This window comes from Pithys albifrons, chromosome 13 (assembly GCF_047495875.1).
Source record: "Pithys albifrons albifrons isolate INPA30051 chromosome 13, PitAlb_v1, whole genome shotgun sequence".
Classification (NCBI taxonomy): Eukaryota; Metazoa; Chordata; class Aves; order Passeriformes; family Thamnophilidae; genus Pithys; species Pithys albifrons.
Genome location: NC_092470.1, coordinates 21,086,159 through 21,095,501, shown reverse-complemented (window position 1 = coordinate 21,095,501; position 9,343 = coordinate 21,086,159).

The following is a 9,343-nucleotide window of genomic DNA, read 5'->3' as shown; positions in this document are numbered from 1 at the left end:
TCCAGGCTTTGGTGATTCCCTGGAGACTTGGAAGGACCATGGAGTGCAGATGAGGGAAAGGTGTGTTTCTGCAGGTAAAATGAGGATACTGGGATTCAAATGAGCTGCCCTGAGCTGGGCCCCAGCCAGCCCCTCTCCCTGGGATTTCCCCAGGCACTGACACATGTCACTGCTCCCAAAATAATTTCCTGGGCACCTGAGCACTCCTGAGCTGCACCAAGACACGCTCTGGAATGTGACCTGATGGTGGAGGCAGCACTAAATCAACCCATCCCTCGTGTTGTGTATCAGGGGTGGAACAGAGCCATAGCATTTGGATGTGGATTTGGACAGCCCATGATTTAGGAGAGGCTTGGGTTACATTCAAATCCCATCAGACACACGGGCACTGGGGGGTTGGTTTTCCAGGAGCTGGGAAAAAATAGAAAGTAGTTCAAAAGGAAGGAGAAGAACTTCCTTCTCAGGCCTCCTTAACGTGGCTCTGAAGGCAGAAATCACTCCAGAGATCCTTTAGACATGCTCAGCTGATAATTTAAGCTTATAATTAAAAAATGATTTATTGACATTAGCTTTAGTGGCAAATGATGGTAGAGTTTCATGTTAAACCCATAAAAGTCCTCATTCACATCCTTTAGACTCAAGGATTATTTATAACAAGCCCTTGTACCTCCGAGGGGTGGGGTGGGAGGAAAAGCTCTGTACCTGCTCCATTTCTCCCGTGGGGATAAATCCTTCCTCATTAATCCTCAGGCAGGGTGGGACTGGAGGAACCACTTCAGCTCCACACTCCATCACACGTGCCCTTCTTCACTTTGGCAGGATTTCCCTCGCTCAGCAGAGAAGGCAAATCCAAGAGCCTGAGCTCCCTGCACGGTGCAGGCAGTGGCAGCCCAGCCAAGGGCAGGACTGGGAGCAGCCTGGAACCAGGAGAGGCAGGGAGGGACCTGCTTTATTATTTAATAAAGTGTTAAATGTGACAAACAGGTCAAGGGAAGTGATTTGCCCCTCCTGACTCACTCAGGTGAGATCCCACCTGCAGAGCTGCCTCCAGCTCTGGGGAACAGCAGCACAAGGATGTGGAGCTGCTGGAGAGAGTCCAGAGGAGGCCTCGGAGCTGCTCCAGGGCTGGAGCCCCTTTGGAGCCAGGCTGGGAGAGCTGGGGGGGTCACCTGGAGAAGAGAAGGGTCCAGGGAGAGCTGAGAGCCCCTTCCAGTGCCTAAAGGGGCTCCAGGAGAGCTGGAGAGGGACTGGGGACAAGGGATGGAGGGACAGGACACAGGGAATGGCTTCCCACTGCCAGAGGGCAGGGATAGGTGGGATATTGGGAAGGAATTCCTGGCTGGGAGGGTGGGCAGGCCCATGGCACAGGTTGGGCAGAGAAGCTGTGGCTGCCCCATCCCTGGGAGTGTCCCAGGCCAGACTGGACAGGGCTTGGAGCACCCTGGGCTGGTGGGAGGTGTCCCTGCCCATGGCGGGGGGTGGGACTGGAGCAGCTTTAAAGTCCCTTCCAATCCAAACCATTCCAGATTTCCAGCTCTCCGTGACTCTAAAACAGGTGCCACCAGGAAGGAGGACTCCCCATCCTTCAGAGGACACAGCACAACCCACTGGGTCCACAGCACCTCCAAGAACAGAATTTTCCTTCCCCAGAGACATCTCCTGGGCCACAAGAAGGTGCCAATTAGAGCCAACATCTCTTACAGGGTAAGCAAAACCTTTTCCTCCCGAGCTCCCGGCAGAAACGCAGGGAGATGGATGATGGCAGCAGAGTGACTCCTTTCTCCTTTTATCAGTTGTTTTAGGTCAAAGTCTTTCCTTTGCACGCTCTGTCAACAGAGGGCTGGGCGGGGAGGGCCCCCCGCGCCGGCTGCGCTGAGCGGTGAGTGCGACCCTCCCTCCCTCCCTCCGCGTTTACTCTGCGCGGTGCCCACAAATCCACCTGAAGGGAGAAGGTAAATATTTCCCGAGCTGCTGCTCTCCCCGAGGAATGCTTGCACATCACTCAGCTCTGCTGGAAATGAATCACCTCTCAAATATTTGCTTTATCTCACCTTACCGTGTAATTACCACCTCCACTCCCCCAGCAGCTTCACTTGGGGAGCATTAAACAGTTGGCTCGAAACCCAGGCGGAGGCAGAGAAGCCTGAAAATGATGGAGGAGGATTCTGTGGGAAGGAAGAACCCGGACTACAACTTCCAGCATGCACTTTTCCCCCGGGATCTGCAGCCTGTCCCTGATCCCAGCTGCGCTCGGAGCCTCGGAGCTGCCCAAAATCCAGATTAAACCCCCCGAATTCCCAATCCGGGGCATCCCCTGCTCACCCCCCTGCACCAACACCAACCTTCCTCATCCTCCTGGCTGGAAAAGTTGTCTCTGAGCAGCCTCTAAAATGAATTAGGTAGCTTTAATTAGTATTTAATTTAGATCAGAGAAGATAATGATGACATGTTTACTAAATATCAATTAGTTATTGAAGATCTATTTGTCGCAGCTCCCAACAATGCCACAGATGTGTATCAGGCCTCCCTAAAACCTCAATAAACCCGTGATTTTGTAACAAACAATCAGCTTTTAAAGCATAACAGCTACTCCAGGAGATGAAATTAAAAGATTAAGCGGAGCCAGGACGGGATTTGGATGCTGGATGAGCCAGAGGAGCAGCGGAGGGACCGGGAAGTTCATCCCACCTCCTGCTTCTCCTGCAGGATCCGCGGGGTGGTCCGGGATGTCCTGAACATCCTTCCCAGCCAGGAGCTCTCCTGTGCCTCGAAGGCGCTCGAGTGTGAGGCCCAGGACGAAACCGATGCTCGATCAGCAGGACGGGGACGAGAGGGGACTGTCACAAACAATGACTTTCTTTATCCCTCTGCGTTTTGTTCCCATGGCACGAAGGTCAGGAGGAAAGTAGATTTATTAAAGCATAAACAAACTGCATAAATGCTTATGGTAATTCCACTTCCGTTAAAAATAGCGGTTATTTTTAAAGCTACTTTAAATTATCTCCTTTCTAATGAAAACTCACATGTAATCTGTTAGTGAGGGATGTCTGTTGAACCATGAATTATTCAAAGAAGTCTCTGTTCTGTTATCTGGAGCCTCTGGAGATTATTCCCACCATTGTCCGTTGTGATGGGTCATTATGCACTCTGTGAATTTAATCTTTTAGGCTATCCAGCAGCACAGAAAAAATGTATGAATAACAATTTTCCTGTAATAACCTTCAACTAACCTTTCAACCAGAGTGAGTAATTCCAATCCTATTTTCACATCAATAGAAGAGTCAAAGCCAGGCAATTATCTCTTATCTGTTCCATAACCCTCCCCCTTTAATTTTTAAAAAGGATGTTAAAGCACTTACTGGAGGCAAGAAGAAGAAAGGAGGTTGGGATGAAGTGCGGGCAAATTTTGATGAGCAGTGATAGGGGTGCGGTTTGGATAATTATGAATTTCTCCCCCCTCCCACTTCGCCGCATTCCTCCGTTCCCAGTGACACACCAGTTGCCTCACCCACATCCCTGCTGGGACAGCGAAAGGAACACCCCCAACTTCGTGGCTGCCCAAGTTTTATCCTTGGGCTGCGTGGGACACATCGCTGAGTGTCACCGACAGCTCCGCGGGGCTCTGACGTGCTCCGGAGTGACAGGTGGCCCTTTTGAGGGGTGACAGACCCTCTCGGCAGCATCCCCAAAATCCCAACCCTGCTCCCTGGCATTGTAGCACACAGAGGTAGCACACACACCCCACGAGGGGCGGCCCGTGGGCTCCGGCCACTGTGGGACCAGCACGGAACAAGTGCCACCCACTGCCGGGGCCAGGGACCTGCGGGGAGTTCTCAGGCAGCGGAGAGGAGGGGCTGCTGCATCCCAGCTCTGTGGATCCCTGTGCTGCTGCATCCCAGCTCTGTGGATCCCAGCTCTGTGGATCCCAGCTCTGTGGATCCCTGTGCTGCTGCATCCCAGCTCTTTGGATCCCGCTGTGCTGGTCGTTCCCAGCCCTTTGGATCCCGCTGTGCTACTGGATCCCAGCTCTTTGGATCCCAGCCCTTTGGATCCTGCTGTGCTGGTCATTCCCAGCTCTTTGGATCCCGCTGTGCTGCTGCATCCCAGCTCTTTGGATCCTGCTGTGCTGGTCGTTCCCAGCCCTTTGGATCCCGCTGTGCCCGCTCAGGCTCGGGCACTGCACCAGCCGTGTCTGAAGGTCAGAGGGTTGTGATGATAAGCCAGGAATGAGTAAACTGATTGCCTGGCACTCCGGTGGGAATTTATATTGACTGAACACCGGGAAAATCCTCTCCGGGCTCAGAAGGGACTTTTTATCAGTGAGGGAGGCTCAGCTGGGGGTGGGAGCCGTGTTTGGGGATCTGGACTTCCCCGTTCCAGCCCTTGACCCCCGGGCAGTGCCCGGCCCTCCCTGTTCCCAGCCTGCCTGGGCACCTTCTCTCCTGCTCGGATGTGGGGAGGAGGGATAACCCCTGGCAGCATTCCTGGCACACGGTGGGAGCTGCAGAGCCCAGAGGTGCTGATGGGCCTGCTGGGTCTGCCTTAACCACCTCCAAGCTCCTTCAGGATGAAGCCCCTCCATCAGCACTGGCAGGAGCTGGTCCCACCAGTCCAGGCTCACACTGAGCCCCCTCACCCTGCAAAAAGAGCCCTGCAAGACCCCACAGACACAGACTACAGAGTCATGGACTGGATTAGATTGGAAAAGGCCTCTGAGATCAGTGAGTCCAACCAATAACCCTGCATGGCCAAGGTCATGTCCCTACATGCCACATGGCTTTTAAATCCCTCCAGGAATGGGGACTCCACCACTGTCCTGGGCAGCTGTGCCAGGGCTGGGCAACCCTTTCCACGAAGAAATGTTCCCAGGATCCAATCTAAACCTCCCTCGATGCAACCTGAGGAGGGACCTTCTCACTCTCCACACCTCCCTCACAGGCGGGTGGAGCCAGGTGAGGGTTGGGCTGTTCCCGAGTCATGGGGCAAGAGGAAAGGGCCTCAAATTGCACCATGGGAGGTTTGGACTGAATTTTAGGGAAAATTTATCACTGAAAGAGCTGTCCAGCCCTGACACAGCCACCCAGGGCAGAGGTGAAGTTCCATCCTTGGAGGGATTGAAAAGCTGTGTGGATGTGACATATGGGGACATGGGTTAGTGGTGGCCTTGGCAGTGGTTGGGGAATGATGATCTTGGGGGGTTTTCAGTCCAAGTGATTCTGTGATTCTCTAATTCTCTTTTTGGGCAGAACTATCCTCTCTCCATCTCCAGCTGCCCAGTTTGGAGGCAAAGCCCACTGGAAGAACCCAACCCAACCCATCCCATGATTTTATGATTATATATAAATATACATACAAAGAGGGCAAGAGTTGCTGCTGCCCGGGCCGTGCCATCCGTGTGTGCCCTGGCCCAGCTGCCGCGACACAACAACATCCATCAATGCAAATCCCCTCCCCGGGAAGTGTCTAAAATTGCCCTGTTTGCATTGACGGTTTCCTTCAGGACCAGGAATATCGCCGGAGCAATCTGGGCTGGGCTGCCAGCGCTGCTCACAGCGCTCGCATTTGAAAGTCTAATGACGGGCAGATTCCTCCTAATCAGAGCAGTAATTTCATGGGCAAAACAGCCCATTGTCTGGCGGAGAATGGCAACCAGGAAACAAGAATGCCGCGCTAAACATTAATTGTATCAGTGCCCAGGCATTTAAGAGAGCAGGGACTTGTCGGAGCAACCCACCCCCCGGTTCGGGGGCCGGGTGTCTTTAAGAGCCCTGGAAGGGGATGAGAGGCTGAGCTGCCGCCAGCTGGCAGGAGGGGAGCTCCGGATAAATCCCGGCTATTGTTCGGGGCTCGCAGCACCAGCAGGATCAGAGGGAAGGGGCAAATCAAAGAAATGAAAATAAAAATTCAGCTGGCAGCACGGAGGTGAGGGCAGGAGAGATGGGCAGGGCAGGGACAAGGGTCCTCAGGGCAGAGCAGGGAAACTCAGGATGGGGACAGAGATGCTCAGGATGGGGATAGAGATGCTCAGGGAAAGGACTGGGATGCTCAGGGAAGGGACTGGGATGCTCAGGGAAAGGACTGGGATGCTCAGGGAAGGGACTGGGATGCTCAGGGAAGGGACTGGGATGCTCAGGGAAAGGACTGGGATGCTCAGGGAAAGGACTGGGATGCTCAGGGAAAGGACTGGGATGCTCAGGGAAGGGACTGGGATGCTCAGGGAAAGGACTGGGATGCTCAGGGAAGGGACTGGGATGCTCAGGGAAAGGACTGGGATGCTCAGGGAAGGGACTGGGATGCCCAGTGAAGGACTGGGGAGGCTCAGAAAGGACCAGGAATGTTCAGGACAGCCCCAGAGATGCTCAGGGCAAGAACAAGGATGCTCAGTGAAGGACCAGGGATGCCAAATGAAGGACCAGGGTTTCTTATGGAGGGGACAGTACATGGGGTTGGGCAGCACCTCTGCCCAGCACTGGAGTGTCCAGGGTGTCCCCAGGGGGGTGCTGGGTGCCAGCTCCCCCCTTGCATCCCTCAGGCACATGGTGGGATTTTAGGGCTGTCCTGTACAGGGCCAGGATTTGTGCTTGGTGTGTCCCTTCCAACTGAGGATATTTTACAGTTCCAGGATTCCGTGATCCCACTGGCCACATCCTGCCCGGCCCGGAGCCGTGCCCAGCACCCCTCACCAACAGGGCCCCCAGCAGGGAGCTGGCTCTGCTCCAGGCCTGGAGCACACCATCTCCACTGGCAATAAATCAGGATGGGAAATCACTGCCTGGCTCACCCCTCACGGGAAAGGTTCACAATCAGACCTTGTTTCGGGGGAAATTCTTTTACCATGAGCCTCCCCAGCAGCTCATCCGTGCAAAGCAACCCGGCTGTGCCATTCCATGGCTGGGCACAGCCACGGCCCCGGTCCTGCTGGAGCATCCTGGGGCCCAGCACTGCCCAGTTCACACCAGTTTAGGCCCATCAGAGACTGGGAGGTGTTGCTGCAATGCCCTTCCCATGCGCTGGCCGTGCCGTAACGCCCGTCTGGGCAGCAGCAACGCCAGAGCAGCACTGGCCAAGTGTCTATAAATTACTTCTTACTCACCCAGACTGAGATCTCCATCCCACAGCTCTGAAATAGCTGTAGGCTGAGAACAGGCTCTAAAAAGCAATTAAAAAGACCCAGAAAATAAACAGAGCAGGGGAAACTGAGAAGCCTCTGAAGCCAGAGCTCGGCTGGGTCTGCTCAAAAACGCTGAGAGATTTTCTACGAGGGGGTTGGAAGTAAATCAAGCACTTGAGAAGAGCTCAGTGAGGTGCATTGTCACTGCCTGAGCTGGCTGTTCCTGGGCTATTCAGAGGAGGAGAGGCAGGAATGTCTCCATCCCTGCCAGGGCAGGCATGGGCAGAGCTGGCTGGTGGAGTGGCAATACCTGGAGGAGGAGACGTTTTCCAGCCCTTTGCTCTTTTCATTTGTTTAGTCCTCAATTAAGTTGCAGGAGTGAGCAGTAGTGTGGGGCCTGCAGATGATTCCCTGTCCCCAGGGTGTCCCCAGAGACCTCACCAGAATTTACCACCCCTTGCACACCAACAGCTGTGCCACATCTGCACTGTCCCCACAGGTGGGTACTGAGCTGTCCCCACAGCTCCCAGCTGCTTCCCAAGGCTTCCCTTGCAAATTCAGTGAACAGGGGATCCCTTACTCATGGAATTGTCCCTCAGCATCCTTTGTTTTTGTTCGGTAAGGAAATCAAGTCCTGGCACAGCTGCCCAGGGCAGGGGTGGACTCCTCACCCCTGGAGGGATTTAAAAGCCATGTGACACTTGGGGACATGGGTGAGTGTTGGCCTTGGCAATGCTGGGGGGACAGTTAGGCTCAATCATCTTAGAGGGTTTTTCCAACTTCAAATCTTCCAGGATTACTCTCACCAGTTGCTATTTCAGGACTCCACAAACTCACACAAACCTGAGGCTGGATCACGACCCAACTCTTGAGCTGTAAAACTCTGCCCTCCCAAGAGCCCAGCTTTCTCCAGAGAAGCATTTAATGACTCCAGTTGGCTTCAAAGCCTGAAACACAATTGTGCTGCCTGTGGCCAAATTTCCACTCAGACAAGTTTTAAAAGTGCAGCTGCACGTCTGGGTGTCTGGATGCTCGTCCTCCACGGCCCCTTGGGAGCCAACAGTCCTGAGAGCTCCACACGCCTGTGCTGCCCTGCTCAGCCCCTGGCACAGGCAGACAACGGGAATCAGGGGTTGGCATCAGGGATCAGACCCTTCCCTTGGGACAGGACAACACCCTTGGGGGCATCACTTGAGGGGTCCTGGACCTCCTCCCAAGTACCAAGTGACAGGACATGAGCAACTGGCCCCAAGTTGAGCAGGGAAGGTGTAAGTTGGTTATCAGGGAAAATGTCTTCATGGAAAGGGTTGTCCAGCCCTGGCATAGATGCCCAGGGCAGTGGTGGAGTCCCCATCCTGGAGGGATTGAACAGATGTGTGGATGTGGCACTTGGGGACATGGGTGAGTGGCAGCCTTGGCAATGCTTGGTTAATGTTTGATTCGATCTCAGAGAGCTTTCCCAACCTCAGTGATTCCATGATTCTATTCCACGATTCTATGGAGAGGTGCCCATCACCAAGCCCCCCATGCCCACCCTGCTGGTGCCCCCACCACGCCTGGCCCTGCTCTCCCCAGTTTGCAGTTGTGACAATCAGAGCCAGAGCCAACCCCCCCTCTCCAATCCCACCCACCCCAGTGAGCAGCAGATCCAAACGCCCCACACTCTTCATTCCCAGGTCCGGCAGGGAGAGCAGGAGCTCCTGTGCCGGCCCCGCTCCCTGCCCGGCTCCGTCCCGCCGCTCCGCCACAGCGAACACTAATGAGGCAGCAAAGACAAACATTTTGTCAGCGCTGACAAGGGTGAGCTTTTATTAAAGGGGAGGAAAAAAAAAAGAGAGAAAATAGGAAAAAATTAATTGGGCCATCTTGCAGAGGAGCGGCGGCACCTCCAGCGGGGAGCCAGGTGTGCCCCCCGCCCAGGCAGAGCCATCCAGCGCCGGCTGCGAGCAGGTAATTGGAGAGACAATGATTTAGAGCCAAGCACAGAGAGCATTTCGGAAACCATGGCACCGGGTCCCCACGGTGCTCATTAAGGTTGTACAGATTGCATTTCCCATCTCCCCGCCAGCCCTCCAAAGTGCCTGTTATTAATTCATAAAAACATTGCAAGAGTGATTGAATCCAATGATTACTGGAGCAGGCAAACACAAGAGATGGTAAAAATATTCTGTCTCTCTCTATCAAGGCTCTCTGAGCAGTAAAAAAAAAAAAGAAAAAAAAAGAAGAGGGGAA